Raw genomic sequence first — 17429 nt, 5'->3', positions numbered from 1 at the left:
GCATGATTATGCTGGCTCTTCAGCCTCTTGAGAGAAAGTAAATGTCAGAGGCATCCTTAATCCAGCAGCTGAGCATTATCAAGAACTAGGGTTCAATATATTTATGCTGGACTAAAAAGAAAGGATGAAATGGGTAATCTGACTTCATCTGTTATGCCTAAGTACCATCTGGCAGTAAGTGAAGAAAGGCAAGTTAAAAACTAGATTACGTTCACCTAGAAAAAAAAATCACTGAAATCTAGAGCAGGAATTCAAAGGCCAATCCTTTCCCTACTGACTTCAGGGCAGAATGAGTTAATGAGCTGTCTTCATTTATCTTACTTTCTCTTCCTGTAAGCAGGGAAATAGAAACCTCCATAAAGTGAGTAGTAAATACCTTTCTGTTGCGTGCTGAGAGCTCTCTCCTCCTCTATACGCTCTCAAATATCTTTCGAAATAGAATTAACTTGGCTCCCAGGCTTGTGTGCATCTCTAGAAAAAGACATTATACTCTGGCACAGTCATCCTGCTAAAGACAGCAGGGACTGCCAGGGAGGTACAGGTTAGGGGAAGAGAGTGGCAAACCTGAATGTGATGGGAGGAGGACCCCAGGATCTGCAGACCTGCACATCGCTCAAACACCCATCACGTCCAAAGTCACTCTTCTGAGAGGGCAGAGCAAAGGGAAAACATGACCTGCTTGCCTTTAATGTCCCACAGTTCCTCTAGTGGTCTCATTTGATTAGCTGTCTAGAAATGAAAAACTTAGCCCTGCACCTCCGCACTGTGACTTTCAGCTGTGTTCCATGTGATCCATTAAGACTTGCATTTCGAGCAAGCGCGCTCTTGAACTAGCAGGGTTTGTGTGTGTAGAAAACTAACTATAAGGCATGCGAGCTATCATGACTTCGCAGAAAATTAGCAGGGCCAAGCAGCATTGGTAAGAGAGTGAGCATTTGGAAAGCCTGCAATACTGAGAAGGCCTTTTCCTTATTTTTGAAAGACGTACTTTAAATATACCATATCTAAATGGGATAACCTGATCTACTTGGTTTGAAACATGTTTTATAGAATACATTATCTGCATTCCCAGGGGCCATTTTGAAAGGTGCAGGGAAGCAGTGAGAGGTGAAAATAATAAGGAGGGTTTTGAGGATGCTTTTTCTCCTCAGACAGTTGTTAGATAGACATTCACTGTCTATCTTTTGCCACAAACTCTTGGGAAAAGTGTTTTAGTCTCCCAATTATTAGGAATTTTACAAAAATCGATGCCCCACACATAAATGTGGAGACCTAAATGTGGAGACTGACTGGGACAATAACTTTTAGAAAACACATTCAATATGGAACTGAGTCTGCGCAATTGTCTCCTCCCCGTTCCTTCTTTTAAGTCTAATGGCTTTTCTAAAAGTTGAACTCTTCTCCAGCAAGTTTTAGGACAATCTAAATGCACAAAACAAGACTATGTTTGCTTTGTGGGTTTTTTTTTTTCTGTGTGTGTGAATAAAGTTGCCACAACTTTAGTTGCATCTACAGTGTTTTTACTTCAATCAAGTAGTTGTGGATGATGAGTACGCTCTCAACTACTCATCCACAGAATGTGGTCGCTTTTTGCCCCAAAAACCTCTTGGCTCACAGCTCTCAGCAATCATGCTGAAGACTGAGGTCATATATTCCCCTCTTGAAATGGTTTGAATCCATATCTTTCAACTCCGTGTAAAAGATAGCCAAATGACTACAATCAGCTGCTTCAGGCAAGTGGACGCTTCAGGAGTGTGAGACAGCCTGTAGCCCATATGTTAAGGGAAGAAGGAAGCTGGCTGTCATAATTACGATATCCTCATTCCTGAGCTGCTAGTTATAGGAACGTAATATGGGTCTACTATTGGCAGTGCTTGATCATCTAGCCCTTGATATCTAGTGTTTTTCAAGCACACCTGAAAATAACCTATTTCATTTTAACTTTAAAGTTTCATCCACATCAAAATAAGGGAAGAGAAAAGTGGTTTTCTCTGAAGCTGTTTTTTTCTCTTTGGAGTTCTGATCTGGCTGATGAACTGAAAAAATAATACCATCTGCAGCCTTGGTTAGGTGTATACTGAGTACAGCTCAGTATGCAGCTCTTCTGAAGGAGTCTGGATTTAAAAATAAAAATTACAGGGCAAAGAAGTGTTCAAGGATGTATTTCATGAACAAGACACTAACTTCTAAGCAAGACAGACACCACAGTCTGAAAGCAATCAAAGTAGAGAAAACATCCCATTTAGAGAAAGGAATATCAGAATTCCATTACGCAAACAGTCATCAAACTAAAACAGAGAGTTTGCAATGAAACATAAGACATAAGGCTCTAAAGACATTCCACAACGCATTTCATTACCATTTCGCTTTTTAGATTCAAAGCCAAAACCTAAATTTACTTACTTTTCTGTGCACTTAGCAAAGAGAAGAATTAAAAATCTTTTTGTTGTTGTTTCAAAAGACAAGTTGAAAGACAAACTAGATGAGCCAAACTTTAAAAAGTCCTTACACGTATATGCATGTTCTCACTTTCATATGCGCACGCATGCACTCTCTCCCTCAAAATACGCATTGCACTCTGTGTGAATATATGGATAAAATAAAATACACATACTCACATTCAAATATGTTTTCTAAATTAAGTAGCTACTGTGCTTCTTTCCTCTTATCCCTTGAAATGCACAAACTAAAATTGCAGAAAAGCATGATTACATAAACTACAGAACTTTGCACCTACTAATCTGTGGCTGTGTCGTAAGACAAATAAGCAATGGATTCTAGTGGCAATCATCTCTGTTCTACCTTACTGAAGAAAACAGGCAAAGTACATAATGAAAGGCTGCATAACAGATTTAGCAGTGTAATTCATTCAAGTGAACTGTGTTTCCCATTTACTAAATGAATTATCATAGTTTTTCGTACATACTGATAATCATTTGTTTTTTTATAAGAAGGCACTGAGTACAGTATTCTTAGCTGTAATCAGAGAATCATAGTACACTACACAAAAACTTCATTCTTACCTCTAAATTTTTTGTGTCTAACTTTTTTTTAATTGAAAAAGTGTGTGTAGTATCTTTATTTAATGAAATGTCAGGTTTACGACAGTAGACATGCGGAATTTCCTCATTTCAGTGGAAAAAAAGATTGGGTTTCCAACATTGTTGCAATTGTTAGAACTTGCTGAAGTAGTGAGAAAGACTATACATGAGCTGAACTTTTTAATTCCTTATGGTTTGTTTTTGTTTTATTCTAGAAGACAGTTCTGAAAGATCTGCTCTCACTGACTGGCATTTACAACATGCACTAAGGCCAATGGGACCTGATTCACAAATCATTGTCCATGGGTGTTTCTAAATACATCTTGCTCTCAAGTCTATTGAAAAACATGTTCTTTATCCTTCTCAACTGCAACAAGAAAAATATCCCACTGTTTACTGTAATTCTTATTTATTTTTTCACCTGTAAAGTGTCAGATATGTCATGGCACGGCCTTGTATGCGGCAGACCATGTTGCTGAATGCCAGGTGTAAAAAACAGTTTGCTGTGCAGCTACCTAACTGCTACTAAGAGAGAGAGAAATTAAAAGATGAATAGCTGATAATATGTGGATACACTGGGATGAGATTTCCTGTTTTGGAGATCTTTGCAACCATGTTGACCCCAAACCTTTTTTCGCATCTGAAAGGGAGAATTAATCCCAGACAGACACCTTGGAGTCTTCCTCTTTACTGCTTCATTTGAACTGGTGAAAATTCAGCTTTCCCTTAAGAGCTGCAGCAAATTCAATCTGAACTGTGTGTTAATGGAAAAATTGTCACTGAGCAGGAATAGAATAAGAACAGTGCCTACACTCTTTTTCTCCAAATGGCTCCAGAGCCCTTTTCTGAACTTTCTTAGAAAATCCTATCTCTGAAAGACAGAAAACATACCAGCAAAATTGCTGGTTGTGCATAACCATTGTTCACACATAAAAATTGCAGATAAAGATTTTTCACTTAAGAAAGAAGATTTATGATAGTTGTTTGTGACCTAAAATGCAGAATGTCATAGCTTAGAATTCTGTGGCAGATTTCAGAATGTTTTAGTATGGTTTACAATTTTACTGAGAAAAAATTGTTTCTAAAAGGTAGATTATTGACCAACTGACAGGTATAAGCTAACTGCCTCACATTTTCATGAGGAAAAGATTACAGTAAGGAATCTGTCCTGACTCTTTTTTTTTTTTTGTATAACATTTTTGATGTAACATATATTTCTACCTTCACTCTTTGTCAGATTTCCTGAAAAAATGAATCTCATGGCCCAACTTTTCTGTTGAAATGTGGTTCAAATTATTTCTCAACCTCTCTGTAGGAATAGTTCCTACATAAGAACACATGTAATTGACTGAATCATAAAATAAATCGAAATCTAGGCAAATACATAACACAAAAAGATTGTAGAGGCCAGCAAGAGTTCACACTTTATTCAAGTGTAGCAGTCACAAGGACATTGGTGTAAGAAAATGACATTCCCCTCACCTCCCTCCCCACGCTATTTTGCTGAAATGACTGTAAAGCAGAGCACTCTTCACAGTGTATGAAATTTCAGGTCTCTGGGAGGCTGTGGAGCTCTTCTTGTTAACTGCCCGGTGGTCTGGGCTCCATTTCTATAATTACAGTACTGAAAGGCAACACGTATTTACTGATTTCTAGCAATATTATGGAAACATAAATGCATTCAAGGTTGCTCCAGAATATATTTTTTGTTTTTCCTTTCCTAAGGTAGAGCACAGTTGTTGATCTTTTGACTCCAGTATTGTGAAGTGCTGTAAACACATCCACTTACAGTATTTTCTCATCTGGGAAAGGAAAAGAAAAGAAAAGCTGCATTTGAAATAAGCTAGAGGTATGGAATAAAATACTGGGAATATAATATATCTTTTACATGACAAAGTTCATATGCTTCCTTCTAACACTTCAAAAGAAAAGCTACGGGGGAAAGATCTTTACTTGGCTGATGATAAAAAGAAATCTCCACCTCTAATTTAGAAGCTAGAATTGGACTGGAATCCCTCAAATCAGGAGAGAGTGAGATTCAAGTGCAGAAAAAAAAAAAAAAAGAAACAAAAAAACACCTCCAGAAGTTCTTACCTTAACAGACTCAGAGAGACTCATAGACTTCAAAGCGGTAAAAAGAGAAGTCAACTGACAGCTGAATAGAACAGCGTTTTTAAAACAGAAAAAGATATATGCCAATAGGAGTATATTCATCTTCTAAACCAAAAATTATACCTGTATGTGAACTGTATGTGCACATGATCCAATAGTATACTTTAAAAGTGAAGAAAGATGTAAAACAGCGCTATGGAGACACTGATATTAGTGACTTGCCACATGGATTTCCTATACTCTTCCTCACCTTAGAATCTTCCTTTCATGTCCCGTTGACATGACTGAGAAAAGCACTTTAACTTAATATAGATAGAACATCTCCTGAGACGTACAAAACAGAATTGCTCTGTTTGAGTCTTCCATATAAAATACATTAGAAATCTAACATGTAATCTGCTTGCTAATATTTAAGGCTAGGTACGACCATATGACACTGTGCTAATGAAAATGCTTAGTGCCACTGGGACACTTCGTGGAATCCACCGGTATTATAAACAGCAGTAGTTTGTGTGTCAGGAGATGTGTCACCTACGCTTGTCCTCCATATGAAGGATCTGTGAGCGCGTGATGACCCTAGCCCGGTGTTCAGCACCTAGAATGTGGCAAAGCAGGATGATCTGTAAATTATAAACTTCTGATTAGCAGTCTAAAATAATTAAATAATTGTTAATGATACCATTGCCCTGTAATTAATGTCATGGGGTTTATATAATGTTTCCCACTCTTAAATTCATTTAATTAAATACCATGAAGCAGTTTCAGACAACGTGTTAATTTCCTAATTAAACCATTGAAAACAGAATGTTGAATCTGCTCTTCAATTCTGCTTGTTTTTTCATACGTTGAACTTCTTGAGGGTGTGTTAGTTTTGGCTTGACCAACTCTGTAGTGCCGCATGCTGCACGCCCCTGCTAGGCACCCTTGGGCTCCTTGCACATTTTTTAAAGATCTCAATGTTCCAAATAATTGGACTGGGAACTGTTTCCTGTGCGCTGATTGCAGATTAAGGAAATTAAAGGACTAACAGTTAGAAAGGTGCATTTCTGATTTAATTTGCTCTCTGGAATGACAGAACTATTCAATCAATTTCTGAGCATTACTATTATTCTGGAAGACTGCCAGCCAGGAAGGTATAACTCACTTTTTAGCTGGATTTGAAACAAACAAAACAGAATAGGGAAGCAATTGGCACTGTTTTAATATGGAAGGACTGAAGGTTTGGAAAACAAGCTGACTTGAATAGGTGTTGACTTTTAATTAGAGAAGCCATTTTTAAAACATCTTTTTTTTTCAAGGAATCTGAAGAAGCAGACAAAATTAGAACTGGCATATTATTTCTCTGCTAAAATTGACTATGAATAAAATTATGAAGAAAACAAAAGAACAATATTTACAAAGGGGAGAGTGGATAACTTAGGGTAAGGAAATAACTCGGTGTTAGGTAGTTTAAAAGATTGCTATTACAGACATTTGGCAAAATGAATAGTGGGTGAGGTGGTCATTAATGAAGATGAAGCTGCTTTCTTTGTTCTTTAACAGCCATAAATCTATTCAGTACATCTTCTGGAAAGCAGTTTGAATGAATATGTATTAGACATTGCTTGTTCTCATTGATTAGCTTCCTCTCTCTTTTATATAAAAGAATAGTAGTAATGAAACTGAAGGACTTTATTAGTGGATCATTAATTATCTAGAAAGCAGGAATGCTGTAGTATGACTGGCTATTGCTACCCTACTTCAGATTTAGTTGGAATTTTGACAACATGCTGCTTGCTTGTTGAAATTTTATCTAACATCAGTCATTAGCTAAAATAAAAAGCTGTCAGATTTTTTCTGAATTGTCCCTAAACTAATAAAAGATTATTTTCTTTTGGGTTCAATTTAAATTATAAATGCTGAAGCAACTCCAAAAATCACATTTCCCAGTGTAAATGTTGATAGAGTCATTATGATTTGATTGAGTTTAAATTAAAAAAGGTCAATAAATACTAGTAATCTTGGAATTTTGAAGAGGTAAACTTTCATTAACTAAGAGAAATAATGCATTGCAGAGCACCAAGAGCTGCAGAGATTTAAATGAAGGAAGTCTGAAATTTCCATGAGGTATAGACCCAAGGCTATCAGGAATCTATATTGCAAGCAAGCAGAAAAGATGGTGAAGAGGGAAGGACACCCAGCCTAATCACTCTGATAAAAAGTGTCAGGGATAAGCTTAGGGTTTATGAACAGGAAAAGGACCACTTAGCAAGCTATATCTTAGCTATCAAGAAATGTAGGGCTACAGCAAGAACTGCCAGCAGTCAAGCTGAGAGTGGAGGCCTTACAAACAAATAAAAGAAGTAGGTAAAGATACAAGGATTAAAGAAATAAAAACAGAAAATAAAAAGTGGAGCTTCTAAGCAAAGATCAGGTAATCATCAGGGTAATCTAAATAAGTCTCCAAAATCAAATTAATACTTGTTTTCCGTTTTCATTATGGATGCTGTGAAGACATAAAGGCAAGGTGCATAAAATGAACAAGGGTATCAAAAAGAACATACTAGAAAGGAAGGAAAATCTCAAGGAATTCAGTAGAAATCTGAAAGAGAAAGCACACCAAATCTCAAGTCTGGTAACAAAAAATTTGACTAACTCTGTTAAGTCTGGGATTAGTGAATAGAAAAGGTAATATCTACAGAAAGAAAAAAGGGAAAGAGATGATTCAGAATTTAACACACCTGGTAGTGTGACATCAAAAGTATGCAAATCATTCGGACAAACCTTGAAGTAAACAACAAGAACACATGTAAAAGGGAAATAAGGATAAAATGTAACATAATTTATCAAAAGTAAATTGGCCCAGCTGACCTGATACTTTAAAAAGTTCTATCTACCTCAGAAACGTGGCAATTCTTTCCTCTCTGAGCTTTCATCATATTTGATCTGGTGACAAAGTGAAATACAGGTTTAACTGAAGAAGATGCAAATGAAGAGATGAATTATAAAGCCGACAAGAAAGTGTTTGAGGAAAGGACTGTAATGAGTAATGTTGTGGGGGACTTTCAGACTGGAGCTATTAGTACAGTTCTGTTTCATATTTTGTCTGATATTTCTGCAATGTTGTGATGAAATTTGCTGATGAAACAATTCTAGGTCCTGGCAGACTAGAGTACTAGTTGAGCCAATATCGTAGTCACGAGAAATGCAAATAGTTTCCAAAAGTATATCATGTAAGTTATTTTCAGAAAGGATAGCACATTCAACTGAAATACTGTGTGAAATTCCAGCTATCCATATTAAAAAGAAAAAAAAAGATACCCAGAGCACAAGTTAATCTTGAGGCACAGAAAGATATTAGCTGGTATAATGAAAGTATATATGGGAATGAAGCTGGAATGAAGAGTCTGCTGTAAGAACGATAAAAGAACTGGTCACATCTAGCTGACCAGGGAAAAGAGGATGCAGGCCATGATTGCTATGTAAAAATACACCTTAGCAAAAACACCAACAGAAGAGAAGAGCTATTTAAACCAAAGGACAATACTTACATATTACATACAGGTATAAAATGATCATAAATACATTTAACTGAAACTATATGGTTTCTAATTCTTAGAGCTTCAAACATGAGGGAAGTGCAACAGCCTTCCAGTCCCCAGCACTAAGGATTTAAAAAGCCAAAACTGATTTGACAATATTTATGATATTGTCCTTGGTAAGTTTATGAAAGCAATTGCACTGTGCAGTACCTGTGGTAGCAGATTATTAGCCTTGCTTACCTTGGAGGTCCTGTACAGTTCTATGTCCCTTAGTGCAATAACATAAAACTTCTTCAGCTCTAAAATACAAAATCTACTGTAGATTGCTACCAATTCTGACCTGACCTACTGTTCTTCAGCACTGGACTGCTAAGTCTAAAAACATTTGCCTTGTATGTAACTTTTGTAAATGAGCTGCCTTTCAACTCAAAGTGTCTGGGCTGTGGTTTCATGTAACAGCACGTGCTCTCATATGGCTGACACACTGCTATTACAGTAATGAAAGCTAGGTTTTAGAAAATTTCCAGAACTTATAATTTTCATGAGAAGGAATATGAATAATAAAGATGAATAGCATTGACAAATAAGTACAAAATTTGATTGGACAGCAGCACACACAAATCAGAAAATCAAAGTCCAAAGTGCAAATCAAAATCATGTGATTGAAAAAAAAACAGAAATGAACATGAAGTTGTGCCAGAGGAATACAACCCAGCTCTCTCATTAAAATTCCGTATGTTCAAGCCAAGTCCAGAAGTGATTAAAGTTGTGTGTTTTCCAAGTGATGTTTTCCAAACTATTAGCATCTTAAATTTCATCTCCTTAGCAGAGTGAAAAATGAGCCAAGTTTTTTAAAATGTGGTGCTTTAATATATTTAGATATGGCACAAAAGAAATTAATTACTTTCTTTATGTGACTGTCAGCACCAATAAAAGACATACTCTGATTTTTAAGAGAAACATTTCTTTCATTTATAAAATGGCATTTTCTATGTCTGCATGTTATTTTAGAAAAGGAATCTCTAATCTTAACAATCCCATCAAGCAAAAGGTATAACCACCTGATTATACATCCTGCTTCCAACCTTGTGAAAAGTGATTGTTCAAAACACTTTGCCTCAACTCTACAGACTCTTTGTACAATAAGTCTTTCCTTTTCTATCTTTCATACAATGCATTTTGCAGAAAGCAAGTCAGTCTTTGATTCTGAAACAGGACGTCTTATGAATCTGTGTGGTCATGGTGCTTTCCCATGTGGACTCACTTATGTCTACTAAAGCATATGCTTGCTTTTCAGCCTTTCGCACAGTAAGAGCATATAATACGATCTCTTTCTTCTCCTTGGCCAACAATTTCACTAAGCTTGTTAAGACTGAACACCTTTGAGACTTCATGCTTCTGTAAGATCTGGTAGAAATTATTCAGCAAGGTTGTTGGCAGGAGGGTAAGGACAGACAAACAGAGACTTAATAGGAGTAATCTCATGCCTTTGGGAAACAGGACTATAAAGAGCTCAGGTAAATTATTTCAACTGTGCAAGTGAACCTTAAAATCTGAATTACCTCACACTGAAGAGTTTTCTTCATCTAAATAAATAAAAAAGTTACCTACCTCATACAGTCCTCTTTGTGCTGTAGTTTGTACTATATTGTACAGATACTTGCCTAATTGCTAGATGTATCTTGGGTCTGCTTGTGGCATGAGTATGTATTCATCTAAAGCATTTTATGACACTAAGAGATTCACAAGTGGGAGATATTAAAGAAACAGAGCTTAAGAAAGAAGAAAGAGTAAAAATGGAGCAAAAGCATTGCTAACAAGCACTAAGGAGATGTGTAGAACAGCTCAAGAATTTCTTGGCGTGAAATTCTATGTGGTTTAACACTACTAGACACCACAACAGTTAAAAAGAACAGAATATAATAGTCTTCTAAGCATTATGCATCATCTTCAAGACCATCTGAAAAACAGAAAAGCTATAGTGCTATCTTTTTGTTCTTTCAGAGCTTTGAGTAGGTTTTCAACACTGTTACTTACATTATGAAAGCAAGGCATTGGGAGGAAACAGGTAGGAGAAAGTCCTCTCCCCAGAACTTTAACGACCACTTTTTCTAATCTACAAAGTTCTAAACATCCTTTTCCTTTAACAATAAAAAGGTTTTTATTTGGAATATGCTGCAATGGAGAACACAGGCTAAAGTGCTCAGGAAGGAAGGAAAAAACCACCACCAGCAACCTAGATGCACTGAAATGAAGATAAGACAATTTGTGTTGGGCATGGAGTATGTGTGGTAAAAAAGTGTTCTCACCTTTACAGGCATTAATTTGAAGACTGATGTACTATGCCTGCATCTACATCTAACTGGGAATATATTGATTGGTTCAAGAACATAAAAGGCTTAATGGTGAAGAACTGTTAAAAGAAACACTCAGAAACGCTATAGGACTATGCAGAGCAAGGGGCTTAGACACTCTCCTGCCAAAACAAGAAAAGCTCATTTTAATCTTCTTCTTCTTTTATCTCTTTTTGCTTATTTTTAAAGGCAAAGAAGAATCAATTTCCAAATATCCCAGGACTCAGTGTTGCAATCATGTTGATAAAGCTAAAAAAGCTTCCCCAATCAGGAGCACTGAAAATCAGGGGAGCTTCAGAAATGGATCAGAAGGATACCTGCTTGCATTTAAAGTCTAACCTACATATTCCTAATTCCCTTTGGCTTCTTTGAAACCTGTGTTATTGAATGTCAAAAACAGAGGGCAGAGTTGTGCCACAGGACTCTTCCCATGCAAGAAGCAACTGTGGTGTTCATCTCCAATTGAGCAAAGATGTACACAATAAGAGAATATGCTTAGGGAAACAAAATTAGAAATGAGGGCTGTGCCATCATCATTTTTCATACCTTTTGAAACATAATATAAACAGTACTATGCAAAGTAATTTGAATGCTTACTTTTCTATGCTTAGTGTTCTCAGAGGCTGCAAAATTTCATTTTTTTCATAAGCAACAATGGACATGGATTTTACAGTATTCAGAGTTTAAAATAAAGTAAAAGAAAGATAGAAATCTCCTACTGTTTCAGATTATAAAAAGTTTTTGGAGATATTTAGCAGAAATGGAGAGAACAGCATGCAGTATAATCCTGAAAAGCTAGATACTTAGCCATCACTCCTAATAAAAAAACAAATGCTACCTAATCTAGTACATTTACATTGTAGCAATTATGGAACTGGGACAGGCTTGTTTTCTTTCACCATGTTAAAATATGTCCCCAGTCATATTTATTCACGGTCTTCATGCTTCTCTGCCTCTAGCTGTGAAAAGCAGAGGAAAGAGAGGTGCTAAAGAAAAGAAAGAAATTCTAGCTCTGACTTGTCATAGGGACACATTTTGACCATTTACTCTTTATTTCTAATGTTTAGCTCTAAATGTTTAGCTCTCTCTAATGTTTAGCCCTCTTCTTCACTGTCCATTCTTTTCTCTTATTCAAACTTGTCATACAGGGACTCTTAAACTTTGCACAAAGTCTAAATTGACAACATGCCAGGTTCCCAAATATGCACCTGATTTAAATAAAATGAAGCAGATTGCCTCTGCTCTCATACAGAAAGACTGTGAGCCTAGTATTTATAATGAAAGCAGCTGCCTACCAAAACTTTATTCTAGAAGCTACATAAACATGTGCTTAAATTTATCTCTGAAACAGAGAAGCGTTTGATCACATAAATCCCTTTCCCTTTAGTGGGATTTAAACATCTGTTCATAGTTTGTGACTAAGTGCCTTCCTCTGTCTTGCTGTTTTCCTCTATCAGTGCAATAGGACTTCATCCATGATAATCAGGTATACAACATACTGCTGAATAACTGCATAGCAGATCTGCAGAACGCACCAGAGTGAGCGTAGCTGTAGCATGAGGGGCTTGTATTCTTTGCATCTGAGTGGTGTGCAAAGTATTGACTTAAAGTGGGGAGGCCTTAATGATGTGCATCAAAGCCCCTGTCCTGATGGCATGCCTTATTTTTTTTTTATATAAAAGTCAAGTGTGCAAGGAGATAGTATACTAATCCCAAAATGGAGCCACAACAGAGACAAGTTGTACGTGGAAATAAGGATCACAGGACACTCCTTTGCCCATATCTCTAATGTAGTTCCACTTGCCTGCTCTATTCTTTTTTTTTTTTTTCTGTTCGATTGTCTTACCTTTACTCCATTTTCATCTTCCCTCAATATTATTTTGAATCCACATGACTGAAACACTTGTGCACACTGCACACAAATTTGGAATCAACAGAAAATGTCTCTAAAATACTTCAGAAAACAAAACTTTTGAAAATATTATTTTGACTTCAATCAACTAAATAAAAGAATCTTTCAATGCTTATTCCAGAGAAAAACATTTTTGAAGACCAGTGTAAAACCTACAAAAATTATTTATCCCAAGGACGTTTTCATCTTTTTTTCTTCCCAGCAGTTACTGAAAACAGAAAACTCTACATCTCTAAAATAATTACAATGAAAAAAAAAGGTGCTCTTAAGTTCTTCCTGCTGGCGTGCCAGAGTACAGAATAGTCTTATCATTGTAATTCATGAAAGACCATTTAAATGAACCCTAGGTAATTCTTTGAAAGAGATATTAAGCCCCTGTTATTACTTGAAAACTTGAATTGGCTGCTTTAAAGAAGGCACTTCTCTCTGTTGATTTGTCTGACCAATTAACAAATACATTTGAAAACCTACCTCAGCAATTTCTAGATGCACATATTCTTATAATGAGTGTCTTTTTTTTTTTTAATGAGTGGAAGTATGGTGTTTGGTTTCCCTTGTCTTCAGTTTCCCAAAAATGTTGAGAATTAATGCTCCTTCAGAAACATGTATCAGAGACTAGAGTTCTTCAAAATTATTTAGATGTACTTATAAGTATTTTCAAAGTTCTCCATGTACTTTCACAAAATTTAAGACCTATAATCAAGAATTAAATCACTGTTCCTGTCTCTGTGGATACAGGAACACATTTCTAGGCCATAGATGCAGACACAGATTCAGGAAAAAGGAGCTTTATGTATTTTGCTCTTCAGGCCGATCTCATAAGAAAAAATGTAATCAGCAGTAGCTGCCTATGGAAAGCTCAATGGTCCTACAGAGAGAACTGCCAGATATTAGCATTCTCAGTGGAGCTATATGGGATATGCCCACTGCCTAAGCTTATACGCTTCCTGCAGAGACTTGGTGTTCCCTTGGGGAAGGTGAAAGAAAGCTTTCTAGTAATGTATTCATGTCCAGGACAAGGTCCTTGTTTTGAGTGCTGTGAGCTCCTCTGAATTTCTGACAGTGATAACTGTTGGTTATTTATTGCTTCTAATAACCTCTCTCATACCAATTTCAGACAGTCCAATGGATAGGAAACTAGTTAGTGAGCTAAAAGAGTTTGACATCAAGTCCCCAGTCTGCCTGAGTCCTTGCATGACCTTGGATAAGTCACTGAAATATATCTAAACTTACATCTAAACTTTAGCTGCTCATCTGTACAATAGAGTACTTATTTACCTCTCCCAAGGATTATATGGATAAACATTAAGAATTTCAATGCACTTAATGGTAATGGAAGCCATTAAATACCTAAATGAGCAACCCTACATTGATCCATGTTCTATCTGTTAAAAAGACTATCTTACAAACATAATCAGCAAAATATCACTTGTCCAGTTTTGGGAATACTTTTGTAGTTATGAGACTGAACTTGACAGAAGATAATTATGTTCCCAAGGTAGATTTTTTTTCTTAACTCTTTTCAAATATAAGCTAGTTTATTCCCCCAAAATAGAACTGCTTATATCCCTTCCAAAAAATCCTACTATAAATCCAGCTATAATTGATTATATTATCTGCAAAGGAATCCAACCTATATCATGAATTACACGGAACTCTAACCTCCTCAGAGCATTCATTACCTTCTATGCCTTCATAGTGACCCTTTTAATTTGCCCTATGATTATCCAAATGATCCCAGCCTTGTAAGTGTTGTGATATGAAAGGGTCCTTTTGCCTTACACCATTTGATTGCTTCTTTCTGAACCTCTTCCACTTGTTTGCTGAGCTACAGCAATCAGAGCTGGACACAATAAGCGAATATTTTATTATTTTTCCTTTTGCCGCTATAAAGCCATCTTGCTACATAATTTGCTTTCTGATGACTACAGAAACCTATATAAGGGCAAATCCTAAACTCAGCTTTTGAGCCTGTTAGATCCATGCATGCAGAAGCAAAAAGTCCTGTTAAAAACTGTGTTCCTAATCAGTCTTTTTGAACATATCATAATCTAAGGAAATCCAAATTCTTCCATATAACACCAAGTCCCTAGAAATAGCTATGCTTTTTCTAATAGCTGAGAGAATGAAATGTAAATAAATATTCTGTCTGAATTCTTAAGGATGTTTATAAAATTGATATTTCAGAGTGTTCCAGCCCCCCTCCCCCAATATTCACAGTCCATTTGAGATGGTTTCCTCACAAGTCTTTGTAATCAGAAAATAATTCTTGTACATGTTGGGCATTAAGCCCCTAAAAGCCCAAAGCACAAAAGAACAAAACCATTTCTGCTTCTCCTTACTCCGGCTTTCTCCCCGGGCACTGGTGTAGATTAGTGGAGCTACACAAGAGTCCAAAATCACAAGACCAGCTCGCTAGGGTTGCAACCTCTGTTGTCCATAGTGCCAGGATTTATAACAGGGTAGAGGTAAGACAAGTTTAGTTAATTAACTAAGAACACCATTGATTCCAGAGGCCACTGCCTCAAATTTACCTTTCAGGGAAATCTTTAGGTCTCACAGTATTAGCTTTCTCTGCTTGCTACTAGGATTTCTTCACACAGACCATCAGAGCATTGTACACTACACCAACGGAAAGCAGTTTTTGAGTCCCAGTTTGTTGCACAGAGTATTGTTTGTCAGCTTACTTCTGGTCTGGCTTCTAAACACTCATGCTGAATCCTGTCATAACTATGGTTTCCACAAAGACTCTGTCACAGCCACTTTGGGTAAGACTTTATCTCCACTTGAATGTATGTTCTAGGGCTGTTAGGTATACCCGTGTCTTGCTCATGGCTTTCACAACCATCAGTACTTCATAGAACTACTTTTTATTTGCCCTATGTTTTTTCAGGTAAAATTTCATGCTTACCCAAGTTTTAACAGGAATTAATTTAATAATGTCCAAGAAAAAATTTCATATTCCTGACAGGAGACAAATTTTCACGTCACAATTAGGCTATTTTCCACTCCGCAGGAAGACATGGAATATTCTGAGAGTGCATATTCAGCATTTTCATTACAAAACCAGTGGATCTCTTGTGTTCAACCTAACTTTCATTTCGCAGGAAACAATGCGAAAAACACTGAAATGCTTACAATGAAGCTCAGTTAGGGAAGTACATTTCCATCTAAATTATTTATATCACTTAAAAGCTTACGGAATTTTATTGAAGTTTAAAAGCTACTTCTAACCACTTAAGTAAGAAAACTGTTGCATGTAGAAACACTCTGGGTTTGATCCAAAGTACTTTGAGGCCAAGAGAAAGCTTCCCATGGACTTTTATTGGTTTTATATCTTGCCTTTGCTATATTATCTTGTGAATTTCATTTGCTTAAAAGATTAAAGTCATCCAAGATGTATGTCATTTAGAGTTTTTAAAACGTTCATAACAACCTTTTTTTTTTTGGGGTGCTCTTAAACCCAATTATTAGAGTTAGAAAGTTGGAATGTATAAGCAACATCAAAGTAGTACATTGACAGTAGCCATCAGAGAGAAATAAGGTCTGGAATGGACTGAGGACTTTTCTAAGACTATCGTCAAATCTGCAGAGTTTTCTTAAGAGAAAGAAAACCTCATGTGATTCAAAAAATTGTCACAAGATCTCTTGGGACATCATGAAGCTTAGAGATTTCTGGCTGATTTTGAAGTAAAACAGGTTAGGAATGTTAACATAAACTGCTAGGTTATTATTACAATAAAGATTATAATTTCTTAAAACAGTAACATATTTCTGAAACAATGTGTGACCACGCTTCTTCTAGAGGAGGAAATGAGTCTTTTCAACTTCAGCCACAAGTTTCCCACAGCCTGGTAAGGAGGGCTTTAAACTAAGAACAGTGGAGGAAAGCGGGAGTTATAGAGACAGGATACTCAGTAAAACACTGCTCAAGTCAGGCTGCCTCCAGCAGGTGCATGCAGCCAGGGGAGACAGCATGGGACATGGCTATGGAGGATCCTCTTGCACCTCTCCTGAGAAACCTGCATGCTTGACTGGCTCTCTGAAATGCCTGTATACCAATGCACGCAGCATGGGGAATAAACAGGAAGAGTTAAGAGACCTGTGTGCGGTCACAGGGCCATGATCTCATTGTAGTTACAGAGACATGGTGGGATAGTTCACATGACTGGGATGCTGTCATGGATGGCTATGTGCTTTTTAGGAAAGACAGGCCACAAAGGCGAGGTGGTGGAGTTGCCCTTATGTGAGGGAGCAGCTAGAATGTATGGAGCTCTGCCTCGGGGTGGATGAAGAGCAAGTTGAGAGCCTATGGGTAAGGATTAAAGGGCAGACTAACATGGGTGACACTGTTGTGGGGGTTTACTACAGGCCACCTGACCAGGAGGAAGTCATCGATGAGGCCTTCTACCGACAGCTGGAAGTAGCCTCACGTTCACAGGCCCTGGTTCTCATGGGAGACTTCAACCACCCTGACATCTGCTGGGAA

General features: G+C 36.9%; 2 long non-coding RNA genes across 2 annotated transcripts in view; both read right to left on the bottom strand.

Moving 5' to 3' along the window:
* LOC138061930 (uncharacterized) overlaps positions 1 to 2710 on the bottom strand; it is a 70537-nt gene extending 67827 nt beyond the window's left edge. The window contains exon 1 of the long non-coding RNA XR_011135931.1: positions 2619 to 2710. This is a non-coding gene — a long non-coding RNA (uncharacterized lncRNA). The remainder of the gene's footprint in view (positions 1 to 2618) is intronic.
* Positions 2711 to 4458: 1748 nt separating this feature from the next.
* Positions 4459 to 17429, bottom strand: part of LOC138061933 (uncharacterized) — a 31992-nt gene continuing 19021 nt past the window's right edge. The window contains exon 3 of the long non-coding RNA XR_011135938.1: positions 4459 to 4843. This is a non-coding gene — a long non-coding RNA (uncharacterized lncRNA). The remainder of the gene's footprint in view (positions 4844 to 17429) is intronic.

This window comes from Struthio camelus, chromosome 1 (genome assembly GCF_040807025.1).
Source record: "Struthio camelus isolate bStrCam1 chromosome 1, bStrCam1.hap1, whole genome shotgun sequence".
NCBI lineage: Eukaryota > Metazoa > Chordata > Aves > Struthioniformes > Struthionidae > Struthio > Struthio camelus.
This window is presented reverse-complemented; position numbering and strand designations above follow the sequence as displayed.